This window comes from Vicugna pacos, chromosome 6, assembly GCF_048564905.1.
Source record: "Vicugna pacos chromosome 6, VicPac4, whole genome shotgun sequence".
Taxonomy (NCBI): Eukaryota; Metazoa; Chordata; class Mammalia; order Artiodactyla; family Camelidae; genus Vicugna; species Vicugna pacos.
Window position 1 is genome coordinate 35,000,160 of NC_132992.1, and position 25,706 is coordinate 35,025,865.

Below are 25,706 nucleotides of genomic sequence, written 5' to 3' on the forward strand. Positions count from 1 at the left end.
TTATTTAAGTTCATTTTAATTTCACTAATATTCTATAGTTTTTAGTTTAGAGGTTTTACATATCTTTTGACAAATTTATCCTTAAGTTTCTGATTTTTTGGATGGTATTATAAATGGTATTTTAAATTATAATTTCCTTTTGTTTGTTGCTAGTGTACAGAAATACAGTTGATATACCTGATCTTGTATCCTGCAGCCTTGCTAAGCTCATTTTCTTGTTCTAGTGTCTTTTTAGATATTCTGCACATTTTCTACAAAGATGATAACGTTGTCAGTGAATGGAGTTTTACTTCTTCCTTTTCAATTAGATGCCTACTATGTCTTTTTCTTGCTTTACTGCACTGGCTAAACATGTACTCTTACTCCTTCATTTATTCATTCAAAAAGTATTTTTCAATTGCCTATTATCCATCAGCCACGATTATAAGTGAGATGAATTCAGTGTGAATGAAACAATGAGGGTGGGGTACATTTGTCATGGAGTTTACAGTAATTATGCAAATGTTTAAGAAAAATCACTGTATTTAAACATGAGTACTAATATTGGTGAGAAAGAGCTAATGGAAGTAGGAATATTTAGCATAAAAATAGCAGACAAAAGGGAAAATAATTATGCTTACAAATATGCAATGGATTATTTGTCAGGAAAGGATTATTTTTTTTCCTGTATAATTCCAGGGGATTTAACTAGGATTAGTGGTGGAAAGTTGAGAAAGAGAAAAGTTAAGCAATTGCTGCCATGAAAAATATTTGATATTGAAACAAGCTGCCTCGTAAGAATCTTGCTATAAAAAGTTTATCAAGACGCTGGATAATCTTTTATTAGGTATGACATAAAGAGGCATCATTCTCAGGTAGAACATATAGCTAAAGGATTACCAGAGTGGTTTCCAGTTTGGATGATCTGAAATTCTATAGCTACAAAGACGAATGAAACAAGGCCTTTGCTTGTATTATGTTTACAATCTCCTCAGAAAGAAAAACAGATTGATAAAATAGGTAAATAACATGATTCAAATTATGGTTCAAGATACCAAATGAAGACACTTACAAAGTAGGGCACAATTAATGGCTATATAAATGTAACAAATGAGATACTCAACAAGAAGTGTCCAGACATTTTCTGTCAAATCAAATTAATATATATGAATATAATCTCAGTATTTTCCACACACTCCAGCTTGTCTCCAAAATTCTTATTTGCCTTGTTTTGAGTGTCCTTCCCTATTCCTTACATACTTTCTAATTCCTAATTCCTCCTTCAATGTTGATCTTAAATCCCAAGAGCATCTGTCATGAAGATCCTCTCAAAATTCCAGACCTCTATGGTCATTCTCTTTTCTCATTGTTTATATAACTTCAGTTAGATCATCAGGAACAAAAATGTCTTACATCTCTAAGCATGGCTGATCCCTAGAATAACATTCACAACATGCACTCAGTGGATGGGAGCTAATATTAACAATGACAATAATGCATAAAAGAGAGCAGGGAGAAAAGACTATGATGATAACTTCAGGTGGTGTAGTCAGAAAATGTCCTTTGGAGGAGGTGGAATTTTACCGCCTATTTCTCTCCTGATTCACTGTTACATTTAGTCATTTAATAAATATTCATTGATGACTTGTAAGTCACATCTTGTCAAAGACTGAGGACACAAAAAAGAACAAGGCAGACATGGCTCCCTGACTCAGGAACTTACATTCTTATAATAGAAATAAGGAAGAAGATAAATATACAGATAAATAAAGGAATTACAAATTATTAAGGAAATAAATTAGAGACTAATTTTATGTAGAATGGTTAGGAACAGCCTTTCTGAGGACTTGACAAGCTGGAACTTGATGAAATGGACAGGCAGACAGTGTTGGGAGCAAGGAGGTGGGGGTACACTTTAGGGAGAGAAAAGAGCTTCTGCAAAACTTGTCATGTGAGAATGACCTTAGCTTTCTCCAGGAATGTGCAGAAGGACATGTGGCTGGAGCTTGGTGGGCAAAGGGGACATGGGGATGAGATGATCTTGGGAAGGTAGATGGGCTCGGGTTGTGTGAGGCTTTGAGGGCTATGGGAAGGAGCTCAGATTCCATCTTAAACATAAGGGAAGACATTAAAGAACTTTAAGCAAGAGCGTAAGATGTCCTGCTACTTTATATTTTTGGAGGACATCAATTGTTCTGTGAAAATGGATTGACAAGAGTATGGAGTTAGAAAGCAGCTGGCAGTAACCCAGAGAAGAAATAATACTTGAACAAGGCTGAAATAGAAGAATTGGAGAGAATTCAACAGTCTTCCATTCTGCAACCTGATGTGACCCTATCAAGCAGCCCTCTGAGCTTTAAGTATATCGGAATTCTGCTCTTCTAGACTCAGATCCAGGCTGGAAAGAGTGCTTTTTTTTTTTTCTTTCTTTTTTTGCCTTGGAAACACATTGTTCTCTATCCAGATGCTGTTTTATTTATGGTGGCTTGGAAGAGGGCTGCTGATGGATGAGGTTTATGGAAGTCCCTGGTTTCCATCAGCCAGCACTGGTGACACCGATGACCCTCCCCAGCACAGCTATCTGCTGCACTGGAGGCAGCGAGGCCTGCTCGTCTGCAGCGTCAAGGAGTTCTAACTACTAAAGGATCTAGTCTGGCATAATGCTTGCTTTATTCAGAAAAACTATTCCAACCCCTTCGTTATCACAGACAAGCGATCTGGCCAAGACTGTGACTCACCATGTGTAGCTGGAGAGCAAGCTGAATGCCTAGGCACACCCAGATGGATAGAAGTACGTTCCATAGTTTGGGGAACACTGCCCCCTAACCCGACACAATGTTGGCATTTGAGCAGAAACCATTCTAAAAGGACAGGAAGGCAAATACATTTTGGGATGGGGCTGTTCCTACAGCCTGGAAATACACTGGTCCACTGATAAAGGGGGTTCATTTATGTCCAGGTCCACCCTTCCCCTTTCTTCAAGCCCAATCTCAGTCCCAAGAGTTCATCAGCTGCCTGGGAGCCATACGTGGCAGGGCTGGGCCCGCTTTTCTCCTCATTCACTGCCATCTATGCTTCTTGCAAAATAAATAAGGGGCAGGGAATCTGTCACTTGTGCCTAGGTTTTAGCTGACCAAAGCATTCTGATGCCAGGAGGCAGAAAAATGGCCCCATACCTTCCATGATGAATGCTGCTGGGCTGGAAACCTTATGTTAAACCCAATTAACTGTGTGCAGGTATTTTTAGAGTAAGAGGCTCGTTGTCTCAGTAAAATCTTGTGGCAGAGGTTTGCTTGTCCTCTCCTTACTATCGCCAGCTATACTGAGTACAGCACAAAAGAGAAACTGCCTGCTAAGCTTTTAACACAATTACTGTAGCCACGTGGGTTCACAGAATAGGATCCTTGCCCTCTTGCTTTTCTCTAACATGATGGGCATATTTCTGTTTAGTCAGCCGCTTCAAAACTGGGCCTCCAAGAGGTATATAATATAGCTCACATCCAAAAGGAAGGTAGGTGAGAGGAAACCGAGCTTTCAAAAAACCCAATTCATTCAATTCAAAAACTGCCCCTCTGGACATGATGAAATATGAAAAGGTAGCTGCCAGGGTCTTTCAGGAAAGGTTTCCTCATTCTTAAAGTCCTAAGAGAGAGGTGTGCCCGAATCTGCCTCTGGACATCCTGCCTGGATGTGGTACTTGGGATGGGATGGCATAGCAGCCGCAGTGCTGGGAAGCTGCAGCTGGTTAGAAAGGTGCACAGGCCAGGGTTCTGGGTGTCTTCAAGGATATCTAGGAGCCACTGGACTCCTTTTTATTTTGGGGAGGACTTCTTTTATGAGAGATGATCTTATTGTTGAGGTCAGTTGTTACCTCAGCTTCAGATTTTCTACCTGGTTGAGTGGGTGAGAGAAGAGTCCCTGGGTGTTTTGGAAGGGCTTTGGGCTCCTGGGAGTCCACTAGAAGAGTAACCTGACAGTTTTAAAACACAGGATGTCCAAGCCCGTAAGGGATGCTCCCAGAGAAACTAACATGTCCCAGTGACAGATGGTACCTCATTCCTCGGCTGATTTGCAGGAGGCCTCGACCCCTCTCAGGTGAGTTCAGGAGCCATTGCTCTGATGGTTCTCTCAGTGCCTTCTGACCTTGGCCTGTGTTCTCTCATGTGGACTCTCTATCTTGGTGTTTTATGCTTTCTACTTACACATGTTCTACCTGTTAGTGGAAGACAGATGTAAACATTTTAAAGAATCACATGCAATTCTAGCATTCAGACAAAGTTTAATATTATCTTGATATACACTTGGCGTACACATATAAAGAAATGTGTGTGTGTGTGTATCTGATTCATATCTATCCCTTCAAAAATTTGATCATACTGTATATAAAGTTTTATATCCCATTATTTGAACTCATAACTATATTATAAGCATCTCTACATATTACTAAATACATTTTTGAAAGCTTAAAAAAATGCCCTTTCTTTGGGGCAATGCCTATAGGGTATTCTAGCACCCAATGGGGGTATCTGGGATGAGGCAGTTCATTTCCTATCTTAAGTAATCTTTTAAAAAATTATTTCTTAGTACCACTTCTAGATTTAATCTAGAAAAGTGGAAGAATCATTTCTGGAGGCCTAGTTATTAGTCTGCATTCTCTCTTCTTAAGAAGATGACATTTTTCCAGCCAACAGGATGACAGTCTATAGGTGCCAGACACACAGCTTTATGGAGATACGCACCATGTGGAGTTTGAGAGCAAGGCCACAGGATTTCCAGATTCCCGCCCCCTGCTTTGCTGATCGCCTATGAGATGAACTTAAGCATGCTGTTTAGCATCTCTAATTCTTCTTTTCCTCCTTTGTAAAATAAAAATAAAATCTATTTCGTAAGGTTGTGGTGAGAATTAGAAAGCATATTCTGAATACAGAGCGCTCTAATGTTAGCTATTTTTTATTATTATTACCATCAAAGTTTTAGGAATATTACCATGTGATGACTTACCTTCTTTGGTCTAACTGTCCTTCCAAAAAAGCAGAAAATAAGGAAGAATTGAATATGCAATTTTTTCCTCATTCCATCTACCTTCTCTAGGATGCCCGCGTGCCTCAGATTCTCACCACGTATAAATCCTCACCATTCCCAGAACACAACAGCCGTTTCCATAAGTGATTTCATAATCACTTCTTTACACATGATTTCTTCTGCTAGAATGCTCACCCCCTCACTTCTTCACCCACCTGCCAAATGCTTGCTCATCCTTTAGTATCTCCTCCTCTGTGGAGCCCTTTCCCAAATCTCCAAAGAGTTGTTGTTCCACTCTTTACACTCCCACAACACCATTTTTAAACCAATATCCTTAACACAGCACTTACCGCGGGATATCTGTAACTCATCTGTTTACATGACGATTCTTCCACTGGAGTGTATGCTTTTGGTGGGGGCAGGGGGCAGTAACACACCTTTGTCATCTCCAAAGAGTGCAATAAATGCTTACTGTGTGGAAAAAAAATGAAACAAAACTATAAGCCATACATTTCCCCCAGGGGAAAAAGCACATGAACTTTCAGGAGTCTGAAGGGCAGATCAGTTCCCCTGCTTTGCTTTCCATGTGTTCAGGACTAGAAAAAGCCCCCAACGGAGTCAGAAGGAAGGGTTCCATTCAGCACACACCTAATTACAGTCCTCACTTGATTCTCTCTTATAAATGACAACCATCAGATGCCAAGTTGTGGCAGAATGACATCTGGCTCTTTGGCAGACACCCCCGGCAACAGCGTTAATGACTTCGGAGATGGCTCTGGATGTGTAATGCTGTTAAGTTTGTTGTCTGGATTACATTATCCTCTTCAACATCTTTTTACATTGTCCTCTAACTCACTTCTGATTCTGATTCTGTGAAACCTCGACACATTTATCCAGATTTGCCCAGTGCCCTTCATGGCCTTGACACACTAGTCCTTTAATATATTTTCATCAGCTCCCATACATTTTTCACAGAGAGTTGTGAGTGTGCTCCACAGCCAGCTTGTGTTCTCAGAGGCGACTCAAAGGGGAAGGTTTTTGTCATCTGGGAAAAAGTTCTTTAGTATTCGACCAAATTACATTTTCTAAGATGACCACATTTGGGGCTTCTTTTGAAATCACGCTATATAAAGAAAAAATGCCTCAGTGACTACATATGCTTTGAATTTGAAACCAATATGCAATGCTTCATTAGCTCCCAGGATGAACTATAAAAAGGCAGGGTTGCAACCATAACAGTCTTGCCTCTGACTGAGAAAAATATATACATTTTAATTTTTCCTAGGCATTAGAAACAAACCCTGTATCTGAAATTCCATATAGTTTTCAGAAATGATGCATTTAATTTCAGCCCTGAGTTCTTTTATTTATTTCTTTATTGCCTTTTTTTTCTCTCTACCATGTAAAAATAAGAGGCCAAATTAGGAAAACAGAATAGTATGAGAAACAAAATCCCCAAAGCTTCTCTTTCATATTGGTTGGTTATCATGATTTTGGAAGAGGCTAAAATTAATGAAATTGGATATACATGAAAATGTGTAAAATATTAAGAGAAATGTTAGAATCAAATGGTAAATCATTATAGCAAGTTCTTATGTAAATCAGCCTCTGGAATCTACAGGCTGAAATGTTGGCTTTATTCTATTGGTATTTTAACTTTTTTTTTGCTTACAAAATAACTGCAATATTCACAATTTAAAAAAAATCATATTATCTAGCGTTTTGACTTACTGGGGAAACATTTATGTGTAGAACCAATACATTTATCATGCTTAATTGGAAATTAATGAAACAGTATTTATATTGCTTGTGTTTTTATTTTTATTTTTCATTTAGGCATCCCATTTTAAAATGTATTACACCTATTTAAAATGCTGATGGAAATCAAAGATACAGGATTACGAAATGTCAAATGCAAAATTAAAAGGAGAAGGATAATTTTTAAAACTCTATACAGTAGTTCTCAATGATACCACGGCCCCAGTGATTCTACAAATTTCTGGAGTGATATATAGGAAATAGAAATGTCCTTGGTGTAAATCCTGTGGGTTTCAAATATCATATGTTTTATTTTTTTCACAAAATAGACAAGGAGACAAAACAATAGACATCAGAGCACAACGCTTTGGACGTAGCAAAGTGGTTTTTATTTATTAACTAGTTTGATGAGGAATAAATAGATAGGATCTTTCCAAAAGTTGTCAGTCTTTGGCCAAAGTTTCCTGTGCCTTAGTTAACAAAACTTCACTTTCCATAAATATATCGATGCCTCCAGAAAGGTGTGAACAGATGCTTTATCTCTACATTGTGTACATAAATGTACGTTCTGAGATGTAAATTGATCAAACTGTAGAAACAAATCATTTAAGATTTGTGCGGTGATTAATAACAGAAGCCAGTAATCAAATCTCCCTGCCACCAGCACATCTGTTACAGAGAGTTTCTAGTTTGCCCTATTATGCAAATGTGCAATAAAACAAATACATTACTTAATTTAGCAGCTGGTTCAAAAACATTATTTTAGGTGATTTCTTCATGTTTTGTGTGCTTTTGCCATTGATAGTGGTTAATGTGAACTAATTCAATTGTTTATGAGATGAGGGCTTCTACATAAAAAATAGCCCCCGGGGAAATCCAGCCTTTGGGAAAGTCATTTTGACCCTTGTCTCAGAACCAAACACTGTAGCAAACACAGGATAAGTCATGGCTCTCAGGGCCTCCACTCAAAGAGCACAGAATCCTTGAAGGTTTAAAGTGGAAACTCCCTTGATTTCCCTGTTCTTGAGGATGGAAGAAAATCCTATGACAAGTGCTAAAACTTCCTGGATTTGAGATTTAATTTTTTTTAACTGAGGTTGCTTTGATGTTTTAAAAAATCTGGATACAAAAAAGTTTTTCCAGACCACAATGGACCATGTGTTCTGATGTTTACCTGGTGAAAAGTAGGAGGATCTCATGGAATCAGCTGGAATCAGTTAAATATCTGACATATTAAAAAGCAGGAAACTTGTCTTTCATGAGTTTGAAAATTACATGAAAACCCACAGGCAGGCAGGTGGGTTGGGCTCTTACAAAGGGCTCAGTGGGGCACCTTTTGCGCAGAGTAAGCCGTGACCAAACTTGTATTTGGGAAAACAGTCAAGGGAGGAGATGAGAAAACAGAACAATGGCATCAAGCACAATCACCCACAGGGTGCTCAGCAGCTGGATGGCAGGCAGGAAGACAGCAGCCCTGACGTCAGCAAAGGAGCTAAGTAAAATGGTAACTGGAGGACAAGAAGTAATACGTTACTGCAGTTTTAAGTTGCTTGGAGACTCTCGCCAGACTTAGGACAGCAGATAGTTGAAAAGCAGTATCTATGTCCAGTTTGCATTCAGGGTTTCTCAGTTAACATGCAGGCTCTCAAATCCCTTCCAGGATGTGCCCAAAGGACAGTTTCAAAAGGGCCTTTTCATTAGTTGTTTATAAATCCATCTTCACCAATGGCCAAAGACTATAACCTAAAGGTGATGAATTACATACATGTTTACATGCTAATAATACCTATAATAATCCAAATAATCAATGTATTTTGAATATTTGTATTAGCACAGCTTTGTGAAACATCATTACAGACAATATCTCTTTTGAGTTTGATATTTTACCAATGTGGGTAGTGGGGCTCAAAGTGACTTGCCTAAGGTCACAGGACACTGGGACTGGAATGAAGGACTGATTCCAAAGTCCATGTTCCCAATTATGCTACCTTGTTTCTTAAGTAAAGTTTCAATTTCCATTGGAGAGCTGAGAAAAAAGAGAACTTATAAAGTGTGTCCTTAGCACCGCAGAAGTTAGAGGGAGAAACTACAGTTTTCTCAGTAAAAACTCAGTTGTATGTTCTGCAAAGTAAGCCAGACCATACTGAGCTGAGAGTTCAAACATTAACATTAAAAAATATAGATTTGGGACACTTGACTAAGAGCAGGCCTTTTGGAAATGTGGATTACCCAGCAGACAAACTATATTATTCAGGGTCCTCCAGAGATTTAATACAAAGGACTTGGCTCCCGTGATTAAGGAGGCCAGCAAGTCCAAATCTGCAGTGTGAGCCCACAGGCCGGAGACCTAGCAGATGCAGGTGCAGATGAAGTCTGAAGGACATCTGCTCGAGAATTCCTTCCTGAACAGGGAGGCTGGTCCTTTTGTTCTACTCAGGCCTTCAGTGATTGGCTAAGGTCCACTCACACTGTGGAGGCCAATCTGCTATACTCACAGTTCCCCAATTAAATACTCATCTCATCTAAAAATGCCCTGTAAGCTGACACATAAAATTAACCATTATATAGACCAAGTTTATATTTAAGACACCTGCAAAATAAGGTAATTTAAAAGAAATAAAAATGATTTTTGAAATAACCTGATACATTATGTTTCAGAAAAAACAACCATCATGGACAAAACTAGGACTCTGGCTATCTTATCCTTAATTTTACAGTTAAGCTTTTTTTTTTTTTTTGTATTTTGATTAGATGCAGGATGGAGGGGGACAAAGCAATCTCCATTATCACCATAATATTTTAGTGCTTGGGACCTCTAATGGCCCTGCCTTCTGGCCATCATTGGAAATTTCAAACCATCATTATTTGAATTTTTTCTGTCCAACTCTTTAGAAGTTATAATGAAAGTGAATTGAATTCATTTGGCAAATATTAGGCCTGCCAACACTATTCTTACTTTCTGTAGAGACTGTGAGGTCAACATAGCATAATGGGCAAGAGCAAGGCACTAAAGTCAGAAAGGCTCATTTCCTGACTCTTTTTTTCAACACTTTCTATCAATGTGATATTTGGCAAGTTACAAAAATCTCTAAGCCGCAATTTCCATATCTATAAACTAAAGATAATTGAGGCTATTTCCTAGTGCTATCATGAGGATTAAAGGAGTTAAGCATCTGGAACTCTGGGCACAGTGTCTGACATATGATAACTCAATAAACGTTATTCCTGTGATAGCCATAACAAGAAAAGAGAAGTTATAGTAAAAAGACAACCTACTAAATGGGAGAAAATATTTGCAAATGATATGACTGACAATGGACTAATATCCAACATATATAAACAGCTCATATAACTTAACATTTAAAAAAAACGAATAAAAAATAAAAAATTAAATTAAAAAATTAAAATTAAATTATGTGCAATTTAAAAATGTGCAGAACTGAATAGACATCTTTCCAAAAAGGAAATGCAGATGGGCAAAAGGCACATGAAAAGATGCTCAACATTGCTAATTATAAGAGAAATGCAAATCAAAACCACCATATGATATCATCTAACACCTATCAGAATGGCCAACATCAAAAAGAACACAAATAACAAATGTTGGCAAGGATATGGAGAAAAGGGAACCTTCGTACACTGTTGGTGGAATGTAAATTGGTGTACCTACTGTCAAACAGTAGGAAGGTCTCTATAACAACTGAAAATAGAACTACCATATGATCCAGCAATTCCACTCCTGCCTATATATCCAAAAAAAAAGCCAAAAAACACTAATTTGAAAAGATACATGCACCCCAATGTTCATGGCAGCACTATTTATAATTGCCAAGATATAGAAGTATCCATCAGTAGATCAATGAATAGAGAAGATGTGGAAGATGTGGTATATCTATGGAACATTTACACACACACACACACACACACACAAATATATATAAGATGAAATAATGGAATACCATTCAGACATACAAAAATGAAATTTTGCCACTTGTAGCAACATGGATGGACTTGGAGAGCATCATGCTAAGTGAAATAAATCAGACAGCCAAAGACAAACACTACGTAGTATAACTTATATGTAGAACCTAAAATACAACAAACTAGTGACTATCACAACAAAGAAACAGACTCACAGATATAGAGAACAAACTAGTGGTTGCCAGTGGGGAGGGGTAATACAGGAGTCAGGGAGTGGGAAGTACAGACTATTGGGTTAAAAATAAGAGCATGGTTGTAGGAACAAATCCATCCATACTTTCTACATGAATATTCTTGGTGAGAAGGCCACTGAAGAACCACCACAGACCCTATGTTCTCAATTTTGGAGACCATATTCTACATCATATCAGGCATATTAAAATATAGTCAAATTCCACATTAAAGGAAAACTTGGAAGGTAAACCATTTTTAAAGTTTTTGTTTGTTTGTTTGTTTGTCTGTTTTACAGTTGTGCTTTTAAAACTACTTGACCCCAAACTAATTTGTTATGTATTGACTTGGAATTTTAGGAATTCCTTAAAAGTGAAAAAAAAATCTAAAATTTTTCTTATTAGCTGGAATTTTTATGGAATGTAAATTTAATGTTTAATGAAATTGTCACTATTTCGTGGTGTAGACAGTTTAATAAATATTTAGAATTTGGCTACAGTTTAAAAAAAACTATTTTGGAGTCAGCAGAGTTTATATATAGGTTGCAAATATTCTTGAAAATTCCTGAAAGTTCACCGATCCCAGATATTCTTCCTATACTGCATAATAGTTAAACTGTCTTGCATAGGTTTAAATTCTACAGAAACGTAGACTGAGAAAGAGAGAGAAAGAGAGAGAAAGGAAGAAAGACAGATAGACTGAAAGCCATGCTTTCTTCATTCATTAAAAAGGTCCTTATAATTTTTTTATTTTTAATCTTGAAACATTTCAAACATACAGAAAAATATAAAAATAATTAAATACATTCCATTGCTTATTGCATCTCCCATTCTACTTCTAAGTTAATTTTCTTTCCTCCAAAAGCATATTCATTAACTAATTTTAGTTTGGGCTCTTGGTTGAAGACTAGGTTAACTGAACATAAATTGCTGTAAACCAGAAAGAAAGTTCTTACCAGAACCAGAACATGCTAGCACCCTGATCTGGACTTCCATCCTCCAGAATTGTGAGAAAATACATTTCTTTTATTTAAGCCACCCAGATGATCATATTTTGTTTTGGCAAACTGAGCAGACTAAGATAATCAGCCATCTTTCTAAAATATTGTGTTTCCAATCCCTTTTGTTTTCAATTAATATTGATGAATTTTAAGAGAAAAAAAGTCTTGCTGCTTTAACCTTTAAATTACCGATCGAGGCTCCCTAGTATGGATTTGTAGTATAGTTTGACTTTCCGTGGATTCAAGTAAACCAGGGCATCTGAGTAAGTAATGGACAATAATTTTTAAAACCTACTAATTCATGTGGAATGAACAGTTCAATTCATGTTAATTCTAAATGGACCACAAGGTAAAGAATCAAGTTCTGAAGAACAGCCAAGAAGAGAATGATTTTGTTTTGTTGGGGTCAAAAAAGAAGACAAAAACAGCTTCTATAGGAATCCAGAAGGCAATCTATAGGAGCCTAAGAAAGTGAAAACTTCCATCAAGATTACAAATAAAATATCTTGAGGGAGTGTACATAATTAATAAACACATGGGGCTATCACTATTGTGGTAGATATAAATTATTACCAACAGTCCTCCAGCTAATTTGAAGGAACTTTGGCTTTTATGTGGTTATAGTTAGAAATGAAAAATTTATTGTAGTAAAATATGTAGTATCTATTGCAATTTTAAAACAAAGAAAGCTGTTGGATGGCAGCAGTATAACCCTGAAGTATCCTGGTGCACTATAAATAAATCCAGGCTCTACTGCATGTACAGAAAAAAAAAAAACTCAGCTGATAATTCATACAGGATTGTATTCCTGCCATGTGACCAAAAGGCTTTAAAAGCAGCTCTTTCCTGTGTTTCAGAGGCTGGTATAAATAAAATTACTTGGCAATTTGGCAGTTGTAAATTGTAACCTCTTGTCATTGGCTGGGTCACAGATGTCGCCTTCCTTTCCTTTTGAAACACTGATGGGTTCAACAAAGTAAACACTGACTTCATAAAGAAGTAGAGAGTCAGAGCACTACGTTCTAGTCACTTTCCATGATGGGAAATAAGCAGAGCAATTTCACCAAGGATGTGAGAGGGGAAGGAGGGGGCACTAGGAATGCAGTCAAGCAGATGATGGAATGAATACCCTATTTAAGCACGCCATGTATTGTCATGTAAGAGAAGCGCTGGGTCACCAGAAACTACAGGAATGGCATAGTGGGTTGATCCCATAATTAAGGGAAAAGACATAAGTCAGAAGCCTCTCAGACCGAATGAGTTTCTCTGCCATACACTGTAATTATTACTCTTATGATTCTTACTCCAATAGGCACCTCACACTGATGATATGGAATGCCTTCTCCTTTCAGTATCGAAACTTAAAGACTAAAGTATATGACATATTGGAGAAAGACAGACTGTGGCCCATTACTCTCTCTTGGCAAAGCCAGAGAAGCAGAGATTTTCACAGAGCAGCATCAAAATTGGCTGATTCTAAAAGAATCTATCACTTTAAAGACATCACATACAAGGTGAATTTCTGCCAGTCCTTTCCCAAACTAGGCAGTTAGTAATCAAAGAAAAAAAGGTTAAACTCCCACCATCACTAGCACTATTACCCACTTCCCAACACACACAAACACACACACACACAAACTTATGCCCAGTGGAAGCATAGGCATGTTGTTTTTATCTTGCATTCTAAAATCGTGTTCCTCATAACATCTCCACATATGTACGTGGAAGCCATGGTCAGATGTCTACCCAAGAACCCCTCTCAGCATTTTCCCTTGCTAACAGTGTCTTAATTTGTATGGACCAGAGCATGTCCATCCCTAGGCAATGAAACATGATTTATTAAAGCCATATATGACAGTCTTTTCCATAACTTAAAAAACTCAGGAGTAGCTATGTAAAAAGTTCTGACCAATAGATCTTAAAGAAAGTCTGCCACACAGGTTCCTAGAGAAATATTAGCTTTCTAGATAAAAGAAAACACACAGTTGGTGCCATTTTTCCTCCTCCTACATAACTTTTTCTAGAACATAGTGTGTCAGCTGGTGCTGCTGCAGTAATTTGTGACCATGAGAGAAAGGTGAGGAGAACTGAAGAGACATGGACCCCTATATCAGTGAGCCACTGACTAACACCAGCATTGTCTAACCTCTGGTCTTTAGATTATAAAGGAAAAAATTAGTTTTTCTTTGTTTATATGACAGTGAAATTTTCTGAAATTTGCAGCAAAAATCAACTTTTAACTTATACAAAACATACGGCACTACCATATAACGAGCCCATTACCTAGTTACCATTAACAAGCATGCAGTATTTTATTTTCACTATACCACCAAAGTGAAGGTAGTTGTTCACTTCAAGTTCCAGGTTTACATATGGGGAAGCTGTCACAGTGAAAGTTATTGACTTACCTTGGGCTACCAGTTAGTATGTGGCAGAGCCAGAGTGGAAGCTGTGCCTGATGTCATTCTTTCTTTGTTCATTTATTCATTCATTCATTCATCTAACAAACTTTTGAGGATGTATTCAAGGCAAAAATACCTGTGCACCAGGAATATCGATATTAATAATTAGACAGTTTGTGCTCTCAAGGACCTCAAAGTCTAGTTAAGTTCATAGTCTTTGAACTCTCAGTTCAGTGGTATTTAATTGTATCAGTCTACTGTCTTGCTGATAGCCACAGTTATGTAAGCTAGGCTTTCTTTTCCTTTTTTTAAAATCCAAATGCAGATGATTTCCAGGGCATTTGTCTAATCAAAAGGTACATCTTTCATCTGTTCACAAGGACATGGATAAAAATTTTCCCCATAATTTCAAAGCCAGAATTTTCTTTAAAAGTTCACCCTTCCTTATACAAAGGCAAATCTGCTAATTTTTCTCTCTAATGTTTCATCTGAATGATTGTTGCACTAAAATTGTGTGAGGCAGTCACAGGTTTGGTGCTGGGAAACCAAATGCATAATGGCACCACAGGGTACCACTCAAGAGAAGGACTGAACATGTAGGTGAAATAATTTAGGCCAAGATGTTGCAAAATATGGAAAGGTGCTGGGCTCAAATACCAGTCTACATAAAGGTCAATATAACTGAATCACTATGCTGAACACCAGAAACTAACACAATATTGTACAGCAACTATGGTTCAATAAAAATATTTAAATAGTCACTGAGATTATAGTTGAGTTCTAATAATATGTATGTGACCTTAAAATTAGCAAACTTCATTATTTATCTGTTAATGAACACTATATTCTACATAAAAGGTACTTTAGAGAACTCTCAGTTATCCAGTAGCCCCTGATACCTGTGAACCCAGCTATACAAGTTAAGTTTAAAAGTAGTTCAAAATGGTTTGACATCCTTCCAATTTGTCTCCAAATGCTGCGGTTCTACATATTCCTGAGATTAAGTAGTAGATAATCAATGATTGCACATGACTGTAAAATGAAGAAAGAGAATGTGAATCACTCTGTTCTGTCTTCTAGGTGACTACTTGAAGTTTAAAATTTGCAAGAATGGAACAGGTGAACTGCACATTGCTGGTAAGTGCAAATTTTAGATCACACATGAACTAATTTACCAAATTTGAATAACTTATTTGAAGTTGAAATATATTCTTTTTAGGTTGCTAAGTTGTTTGCTTAAAAAATGAGATGAATCAAAAAATGAATATCAGTGATTATTACATGATCATTACTGAAAATAATTTTGTTGATAAAATGAAAAGGTGTTAAAATTGGTCCATTCAGAGGGTTAAATACTCTAGGTACACTAGAGGGAGAAAGCGATTTAAAAGTTCCCTAAGCTCTGTTTTTTGAAAGAAGGTTAGTGTTTTGTGTGTACTATCGACAGACCACACTATTGAACACTCAGCAGATTTTAATTCACAGCCAATTCTACAGTAAGACTTGTCCTAAGAGTGGAAACATATTCTCTGATACATTGTGCCATATCTTCCCTCCAGCCCCTTAAAACAAAATCTATGACTTTGGAAAGCTCCTTAATACTTTTATTTACACCAGGAGCAGAAGAGTGCAATATTGAGAGATTGCTTTTGAGAGGTGATACAAAACTTATTCATTTTGTTTGGAAGCTATAATTGTGGGGTTTCACCCAGAAACATAGGCCTCGCTAAGCTTTCTGAGGCCTGAATCTAGCTGTTCTCTTACACTTGTTTGGATGAGAACTGTATAGGATGTTCCCAGCTGGACAGACTCCTGGAAATGCAGGACTCTTGGAGCCTATCCCCAAAGCTTCCAATTTAGAAGATTTTGGGGTAGATCCTGGAATCTGTGTTTCAAATGATCACCAATCCTGTTTAAGTCACTACTGGACTAAACTTAAATAAATAAATATTAAGAAACTGAAAAGCTCAGAGAAGTGAAACCCTTTGGTAATTTTTTTCTATTCCTCTGCCTATTAAGGCTTTTAATTCACCGAATCACCACTTTTGTTTACAGGATACACAAACAAACATGTAAATAAAGAAGTAAATAAATAAATATTACGCTCTCTCCTCAAAATAATAAGAGGATAAAATTAGTGTGGTGGACAACAAGATTAACTGCTGTTGGGAGAGAGAATTCAGGGGAAAGCACGTGTAATAGTGACATGCTCTGAGAGTAAAGCACCTTGCCAGATTCAGAGGGAAGAGAAGACACCTTATTTGGAGTTTGCTATGGTCTGAGTGTTTGCATCCCTCCAAAATCATATGTTGAAGTCCTAACCCCCAAGGTAATGCTATTAGGAGGTGGGGCCTTTGGGAGGTGATTAGGTCATGAGGGCAGAGACTTCATGAATGATGTCAGTGCCCTCATAAAAGAGCCACCACAGGGCTTCCTCGCCCCTTTCACTATGTGAGGACACATAAAGGCTCGATCTATGAACCAGGAAGGGAGCTCTCACCAGGCAGAGTCTGCCAGCACCTTGACTTCTCAGCCTCCAGAACTGTGAGAAATAGATTTCTGTTGTTTCTAAGCTACCCAGTCTCTGGTGTTTTGTATACAAGGCTGAAGGGACTAAGACAGAGTTTTATAAATATAATAAAATTCTGGCCTTGAATTCCATTTCTAAGAGATTTTAAAGAGGCAAACTTCCTTAATGTAAGAAGCTATAAATACAAACAAGACATTTAATTTCTTTTCTTAAAACCTTCTTGTATTTTACTTTTAGTAGTAATGACTTTTACATTCAGGTGACAGTTTAATTCAGAAATATCTATTGAGCACCCATTAGGTGCCATGCATAGAGACAGAACCGTCAGGGATCTGAAGGAGCTTTTAGTCTTGCTACATAAATGGAAGCACCAAGGTGCAGAGACCCACCCAGCACCTTGCTATGCAGACACCAAGCCACCCAGAGAATCATCACTTGCCTTTTGCGGGTGCAGGCTTCTCTGTCTGGTGTGACAAGGAGGGGCCACGCGTGGCATTAGAGTATGCCTGTGCGATCATGCGTGCTGGTAAGGTAGACTGGCACATGTTTCCCAAGGGGTAACATCTCTCAAATAAAATAACATTGTCACTTGAACTGTGTCCCTTAAAGGAAGTAGTCACATGTCAGACTAAATACAGACAAGCATATGCCAGAAGGATGAGTGGGGAGAGTGAGGTTACTTCCCACGTAGATGTTAAGTCGCAATAAGCTCTTGCAGTTGCCTCTCAGTACTCCCTACCTGGGACTAGGGGAATGTAACTGCCAGCCTCAACCACTGGACAGATTTGTGGGCAGTTTCTATTAGAGATCCTTTTCCTTTCTGTCACTTCTCATTTTGCCACAGCAGCCAGACGAGGCTGCTACTGCCACAGGCCTCTCCCCAGCTCTCGTCAGGCACTAGGGAAGCAGGGAGACCATCTTGTTCTTATATTAAATACGAGCCTCGGGGGTGATGTACATGGCACACTGTGTTCTTGGACTTGTTTCAAATGAAAAAAATAATGTCTGTGTGTGTTGGGTGCTGGTTTTAAGACTTCATTTCTGAAAACATAGAGATAATAACAAGTGAGAAAAAAAAGATCCCCCTAAAAGCAAATATTCTCTATCCCCCCCATCTCCACACTTTAACGAGATAGAGCCTGCTCTCCCCCTGGGGGAGCCCTTTCCTGCTTGCTCTCATTAAGCCCTCAGGAGAACGTTTCTCCTGGTAATTTCTCACAGCCTGAGAGGCCTGTTCCCGGGTGTTTTTCTAGGGGCTGATGTGTCCCTTCCTTCCAGGTTTCTCCCTCTTCCTGTTTGTTCCTCCCAACTCTAGAAAATCAGATTTGCTGGGAACACTGGGGTTTACAGAGACAGCAGACCTGGGGAAAGGGAGGCCTCTGTGATCTCACAGAAACTGTCCTGTAATCGATCGAGCCCCGAGTCACCCTGTGCTACTGTATTTGCTGTCTCTCAGATAGAAATTTCATACCAGTTCCGCAGCAGCCGTCCCTAGCGTAACCAAATATGACAGAATTTCAATACTAAATTAAAGAACCCGTTACTCCCAAACTCTGGTTTCTTCAGTGATTCTGAAATTGGTATTTCACTTTTTACAAATTATATAAGACAAAGCCTTTAAGTTCGAAAGATACAAACATCCCCAAAGGGCACAGAGACGAAATGCCCCTTCTCTGTGCTCTCCCGCCCTACCCCTCCTCATCCACAGAGGTGTGCAGAAGAGAGCCAGAAATTGCCCATAATCACGCTATGCCTTTCTACTGTACGTCCAATATGTGCTGTCATTATTTCAGTGTTTGAAGCTCCCATGGCAGCATTGCCAGTGAAGATAATGGGGCCTATTATTTTCAATGAGCTCCATCAGAGGTTTCAATGGGCCTGCTATCACTCGAACAAAGACGCATTGGGAAGCAACACTGCTTTCTTGTCATCAAAATGGCTGTGAGTTTGTGTGAAGCTAAAGAACACCCCTTTTCCTTTTCAGCCCTGGCGGATCTGAAAGGGCCAAGACAGGCAGTTTAGAAAGAAACAAGCCTGACTCCTCGCTGAGTGCTCTTTGCCCTGGCCGATGTAGAGGAGATACGGGCTGCTTTCATTTTACGGAATCGATAAGTTCAGCAAAGTGAAACTTGCTTTACCGCTGATTTCCTATTAATAGCCAGAAATTTGTTCTCATGGAAATATCTCCTGATAGAATTATAAACAAAACAAAAGCAGAAAAATGACTGCCAGCATGGAAGTCGTTTAGAGAGTGGTTGAATTTAAGACATAATTGAGATTCTGGCTCAGCTTTGAAATCTCTTCTCTATCCCGTTCCAGACTCTTCTCTTCTTCCCTAAACTCGAGAAGTTTTTCTTTGTCTTCACATCCATAACAGCTTGAGCTCAATCCCAAAGGTCCTTTTGTCTGCATATTTATAGAGCCTTAGTCGTCACCCTTTGTGAGACCATAATAACAAGATTACTTTTCTAACCCTTTCTAATAGTTGGGCAATTTTAGGATTGGTAAAAAGTATATTCTGAGGTTTGTAAGTATGAGAATTTGAAACATGTTTACTTATAATAACAGTTCTACCAGTTCTAATATTTCACTTGAGTGTTTATGTTTATGCTTCTAAGTGTGCCACATATTTACTTGCTTAATCCTCATATAACAACCCATGAGAAAGAGTGCTGTTGTTACCCTGATCCGCTCAGGTGGGAATCCTTGAGGTCTAGCGAGATCAAGTCATTTGTGGACAGCACCTCAGCTAGCAAGTGCCAGAACAGGAATCGAACCCCTGCAGCTTCAGTCGAGGTCCATGGACCGTGGGGGGCCTCTCTGGGTAACTGAGCTGCTGTAGAGCTGTTTGAAATACTAACCAATTTTTCTTTATCTTGCTTATATTCTTTGCCCCTCTCAACCTGTCCCTTCTTTCCTTTAAGTATCTCCATTCAAGCAGTTAGTAGGTTCCTGGTCTGTGTCCTTGAGTTTACCAGAGTAGGAAGCAGAAATAGCCTGCCAATCTGTCTCTAGTGTTTCCAAAGGCTTAAATTCTATTAGATGCATTATTTTAGATGCTTCTGTTTCAAAAGCATAAAAATGGATGCATTTGAGAGGAAAAGGAGAGAAAAATAAGGATTTTTAGAATCGTGGTGAATCTGCAGGATTCTTACAAGAATGAGAGATGTCTCAACCAGGTTACTTCCAGCAGGGACTTTTTTGGTGTGTTCAAAAGCTCCGTGGACACCACATCATAATTTGCAGAACATCTAGCCTTTATTCAAGTGAGATTCATTCAAAGCCTGAAGCCACGTTTTCAACTGGGCTGCCTTCCCATCTGCTGCAGGAGAGCACTGGTCTTCCTGGGAAGTCCCCAGTGCTCTCAATGAAGTCTCAAAGGATGTGGTGCCCTCCTATGCCTGTAGACTTGACTTGGCCCTGTTCAATTTATCACTGCAATTTAATCCTGCAACGTTCCAGAATACCTGTAATTCCAATGGAAGGATGGGTGATGAAAGGAAGAGAGTGGTATTAAACAACCTGCTTAAGTTCCTCTAAACTGGGACAGTGATTGGATACAGCCTTACCATACCAGCTTAATCTTCCATTGTGTTTTTTAAAAAGTACAATTAGACTTTGGCTATAGGCAGGAAAGAATGCTATACAGCTTGTCTGACCATTTTAGTTGTCAGCCTAGTTAAGTATAGGTTACTGCAAGGTGAATTGACTCATAATAGTATTGTCAGTGAAGAATGATTGTAAATGCTTTAAATGACCATAGAAGCGTAGTGAAAGATCAATGTTTTCACAATGCCACTTGACCTCTGGTTTATGTGTGGGGTGCTGGAAGGCACACATAGGAAAAGGTGTTTTATTGATCTGTGTGTCAAATATGCACAGTTAAAGGTGAATAAGGTTATGCTATCGGTTTATTATCTCATTGTAAAAAAAGGTTTGAGATGACAATATCTAAAACAGTCTAGCAGAGATAACTTCCATGATGCAGAAATATGACCATAATTACTTCCAAACATTAATTTGGCACTAATTTTATCCCCATTGTATTCTAGTCACCTCTGCACCCAGGAATTCTCATCTGTTTCTAAGAGATCAATACTGCCTACATTTTTAAGGACTTATTTTTAGGACAAAACACATTATAGATCCTAACCTCTTACCACATGCAACAGTCATACTTCTAGAACCCATTTTTTAAAGAAAATATGTAAATATGTAGAGAGACTTGAATACTTATCATAACTTCACAGGTTGTAAGTCACTGATTTTTCCATATGGCCTGTGCTGTAATTGGTGGTTTAAGCATCTCTAAACACCACTGGATTCTAAATGTTTTAAGCAAAGGTCATGTCTTCTTAATCTTGTATAAGCACAAGTTAAACACCATGTCTGGAATACAGTAGGTGCTTAATAAATATTTCTTGATAAATGATCAAATATTCTTACTCAACTGAGGGTAAGCTAAAGAACAGAGAATGCAGGGCTGCATCAGTTTGTGGTAGTGATGACAGAGAGTGACACTTAGTTAACAAATATTTATACTGTACTTACTTATAGCACTTTTTATAAGACTGGCTGAATTCTAATTATCTCACAAACGTGATTAATCGTCATAATGACCTCCATGAGACAGTTATTATTTTTATTGTTATTTTTATTGTTGTCTTCCCTATTTTACAGGTGAGGAAACTAAGGCACATCTAAGAAGATGATCTGCCCAAGGCCACATTATGAGTTTATCAACAAAAATCTTCAGTTTTTTTTCACATGAATTATCATTATACCACCTTGTATTTGGATAGATGGTTTTGGTTTATGGAAAATGATGGGTGAATCTGTCGATGATCTATGAATCAAATGAAGTCTAAATGTATCTTTTTAAGACAGATTGCCCATTTCCCCCCATATTCCTCTTCTGTAAAATAGCTTGTCTAAGGGTAGGGGTAAGGGGATTTCAGAGCTAGCGGTCTTGGACTCCAGATTTAAGATAATGTTTTGAACCATGGCTTACTCTATAGAAGCTCACACCAACAGTTTACCAAACAGCTTAACAGATGTGCTTACTCATAAATCACTCTCACTTATTTAGGAAAAGAAGCTATTTTAAAATATAACTGTCCAGGGATTTTCCCAGACACCTGCGCAACTAACTCAGCCTGTCAAAATATCAAATTATGTGAACAAGTGGAAACCTTGCAAATCAAATGCTAAAAAGTGGCATAACAACTGTTGAGGCAAAAAAGATCTGAAAGTATTAGCTGACCACAAGTTCAAAAGATTATGACAAGACTTAAAAAAGAATGCCATTTTATATAAAATACTAGATGTACCCTGTCTGGTTTGTGGGGGTTGATGAGTCTACATTTCAAGTATGGGTTTCAATTTAGGCTTCTCATTTTAAAGCAGGAAAATGACAGATTCAGATTACTCACAAAATGTACGCTAGTGAAGACAAAGCAGCTCTAAGTTGAAACAATCAAAGGGCTGGGAAATGGTTGGCAAATGGAAGATCAAGAAAACTCACAACAGTTGTCTTAGAATGTCTGAAAGAGACTCTGTAGTGAGGGATAAATATTTTCACTTCAGAATCCTGCCTTTCTGTTTCTGAAATACACCTTCATCTCTATATTTCTACTGCCTCTGATCTAAACTAAGCCTCCGTATTGCAATAATTTCCTAATTAGTGTCCCTGCATCTCATCTTGTATTTCTCCGCATAAACCCTTCATAACATACCAGAATTGTCTCCAAAACACCAATCTTACTGTGACATTTCCCAGCTTAAAAACCTCTAAGTGGCTCTGCAGTACACACAGAGTAAGTGTGAATTTGTCAGTCTCACAAGGTTTCTGACTATTATTCACATTCATATCCTGCTCCTCCTCTCTTATCCCAGCCCCACAACCATCTCCCTTTCCTTACACCTATGCCCTGGTTCCTTAGGACTAATCACTCTAAACCTGTTTTCCTTACACACACACTGTTCTTTCTCTCTATCTGGAATTCTCCACCCCTAAATCCCAATTCCCAGCTAATAAACTTCTGTTCATCCTTTAGAACCTGCAAAAATATGTCATTTCTTCTATGAAGCCTACCCTACTTCCCACAGTCAGGATTCAGGGTCTTCTCCTCAGCACACCCCTAGCCCTTTGTACATAATACACAGAGGGGCAACACAGGGGAGCAGATATTGTTTCAACAGAGCAATAACATTGGTGATGACATTAATAATATTAGCTACCATTTCCAAGCACCTAGGAGGTGCCAAGCAATGTCTTAGGAACTATGCATGTGCCATCTTGATCCACACAACCCTAGGCAGTAGGTCACTTACAAATAAAGAATCTGAGAGTCAGATAGGTATAGTGGCTTGCCCAAAGTCAAGCAACAAGTAAATGGTGGAATTGGGATTTGAAAACAAGTCTCTCTGACTCTAAAATCCATGCTCCAGGCCATACACAAAACTGTCTCCATTAAACCTCCAAAAAAATCAGAGGTGTCCAGTTGATGTCATGGTGTCCTCTGGAAGTTTGTTTCTAACCATTCAAAGTGAATGTTTCTTTCTCAAAAATATTTCAGAATGCTAACTCCACTCTTTTGGACTCTACCCTATTGAAATAGCATCAAGGAGGGTGTGGCGTGGTAGGGTGCTAGCCAGCTCACCTTCTTCTCAAATAATCTCCATCGGCACTCTCCTAGACACCCTGAATATTTACAGTCTCTAAATAAAACTAGCATACTTGCAAAAGAACAAGGTTTCGAGACATATGCTCCAGCTGCCTTCGTCCTCTCACCAGACTGATGGCCCAAGTCCCTCCCATAAAGAAACGGAGAATTGCTGCTGACTGTACGGGCTCTAAGGATGCCTTCACATCTAGCATTCTTTGAAAAAAAAATTCTACGGAAAAAGCAGAGAGATGTAGAATACTAATCTGTAAGTCCTCTGCTTAATGTTGATTATGTACACTTGATACCACTCTCTTCTCACCCTTTACAGATAACATTCTGCCTGAATCTATCACGGACTTAAGTTATTAGGACCATAGGCTCTCACTTGTGTTCTTGGCTGATTTAAAAACCTAAGAAACATTCTGAAGTTGTTTACTGAAAAACTGCTTACCATTTGCTTATCTCCCTACCAAGGGATATATGCAAGGGGAAGTTTAATGCATTTATCTTCCCCCTTTGATTGCATCTTGCCATCTGTGGTGCATCCAGGAGGACCAGAGAGGCATGCATCTGTAATGACTGTACTTTAATATTCTGGATGCTACTATAGATACCAAAAGATTTGGGAGGGAACCGAAGCCTAGGGAAATATATGGGTAAATTCAGCTCAGTTACTTTCCTTTGGATGATTTGCCTGAAGTAGAACATTCTAAAGTTTGCAAGTTAGTACGTGATATCTTTTAAAATAACTCTAGACGTGCGGCCGGTTCTGTTCAAAAAATGGAACGTCAAAGGTGACTCAGCCCAGCTGAAGCAAGAAAAGTTTAATTCAGAACATAATTTCCTTTCCTTTATTTGCACACCACAGTTCTGGGGAATAAAAGCCATTACGGAATCAAAGGACAATTTGCTTTTTTGTTGTTGTTGTTCTGCACTGAATTTTTAAAGGCTTTTTTAAAAGAACATAAACAGATGAATGATACTAGATTCAGTGCAGCTTAAAACTAAGTACCTTGAGCTCTTTCCTATGATAAACAGAAACCAATCTTGGCTCTCTGCCCCCAAGCACAGTTCTGCGTGTACTCAGTGAGATGAATTTTTTCCTTGTCTGGGGGAAGGGAGTTCAGGCAGGCATGGGTAGTGAGTCTCAGAGAGATAGGAATTTTAAAAGATATTTAATTAAAATGTTTCAGTCTTCTCCCTCCTCTCTTCCCACAAAATAAAGTCTCTCTCTGCCTTTTAGGTTTCTCTGTTTCCAAACGTCAAAGGGAAATTCTGAGCCTATCAGAGAAGTCCCTGGGCTTTTCTATGTATCTTGTCGGGTAGAAGAAATATTGTTAGGGTGGGGAGATCAGGAGAAACTATACTTACACTTAAAGGAAAATAAAAGAAAAAATCTAATAGTGTGAGGGAAACAGTGAAAATTCCAAGAGCTAAATAAAATGTGCTTCTATAAGAGTTTCTGTAGGACGTAGATTATAAGGTATGGACACCAAGGTTTTGGAGGCAGCAACAGAGTGTGAGAATATTGATATGAATTATGCATTAAATCCCTTAGACCTTCTTCAAGAAATATCAGTAAATGGTGGGATTGCTTTTAATTACTTTTTGATAGCTGAGCTATTTCTCTGAATGTGACACTGTACAGAGAATAGACAATGTGAGGCCCCAGCTTATAATAGGAATTAAAGAAGAAACTAAGTCTAAAACCAGGAGGGAGAAAGTGAGTTCTGCCTCTACAGCCCTTCCCGAATTGGGGATGCTGAATGTGACTTTAAGCCCTCCCTGAAGCCTTGGCATGGAGTCCCTAGGAAGAACACTGACCTGAAGCATGGTGAGCACCTTCAGAAAATTCTCTGTGCAAACATTTAGCTCTACTATAGTGGACAAACTTTCACTGCTGGCCACTGGGTAGCAGGATTGTGATCACCACTGAGAGACTGCCAGCTGTGGTTAAAGACAAAGGACAGAGGCAGTTAATGATGCATCAGGGATCTACCAAGGGCTCAACACTGGAGTGAAGCTGAGAACCGTGTAAAGCACAGAGCAACCACCCAAGAGGCTGACCCTCAGGCAAGGGAATTATGACCACACACAGAGCACAGCTGGAGGCCAGAAAGAACTGGAAGAGTCAGGAAAGGAACATTCAGTAGCAGCTCAGCAGAGGCTTCCCATCCACCCCTGATCCAGATATG

The 25,706-nt window shown here is 38.6% G+C and overlaps 2 long non-coding RNA genes across 2 annotated transcripts in view; both read right to left on the bottom strand.

The window, feature by feature from the left end:
- Nucleotides 1–4,038: 4,038 nt before the first annotated feature.
- LOC140697109 (uncharacterized) lies at nt 4,039–5,457 on the bottom strand. Its single transcript, XR_012073928.1, has 3 exons — nt 5,352–5,457; nt 4,719–4,835; nt 4,039–4,192 (listed from the first exon to the last, which is right to left on the bottom strand). It is a non-coding gene; the product is annotated as an uncharacterized lncRNA (long non-coding RNA).
- Nucleotides 5,458–7,131: 1,674 nt separating this feature from the next.
- LOC140697108 (uncharacterized) overlaps nt 7,132–25,706 on the bottom strand; it is a 114,510-nt gene continuing 95,935 nt past the window's right edge. Inside the window, exons 2-3 of the long non-coding RNA XR_012073927.1 lie at nt 14,320–14,449; nt 7,132–8,502 (exon numbers count right to left, since the gene is read on the bottom strand). This is a non-coding gene — a long non-coding RNA (uncharacterized lncRNA). The remainder of the gene's footprint in view (nt 8,503–14,319; nt 14,450–25,706) is intronic.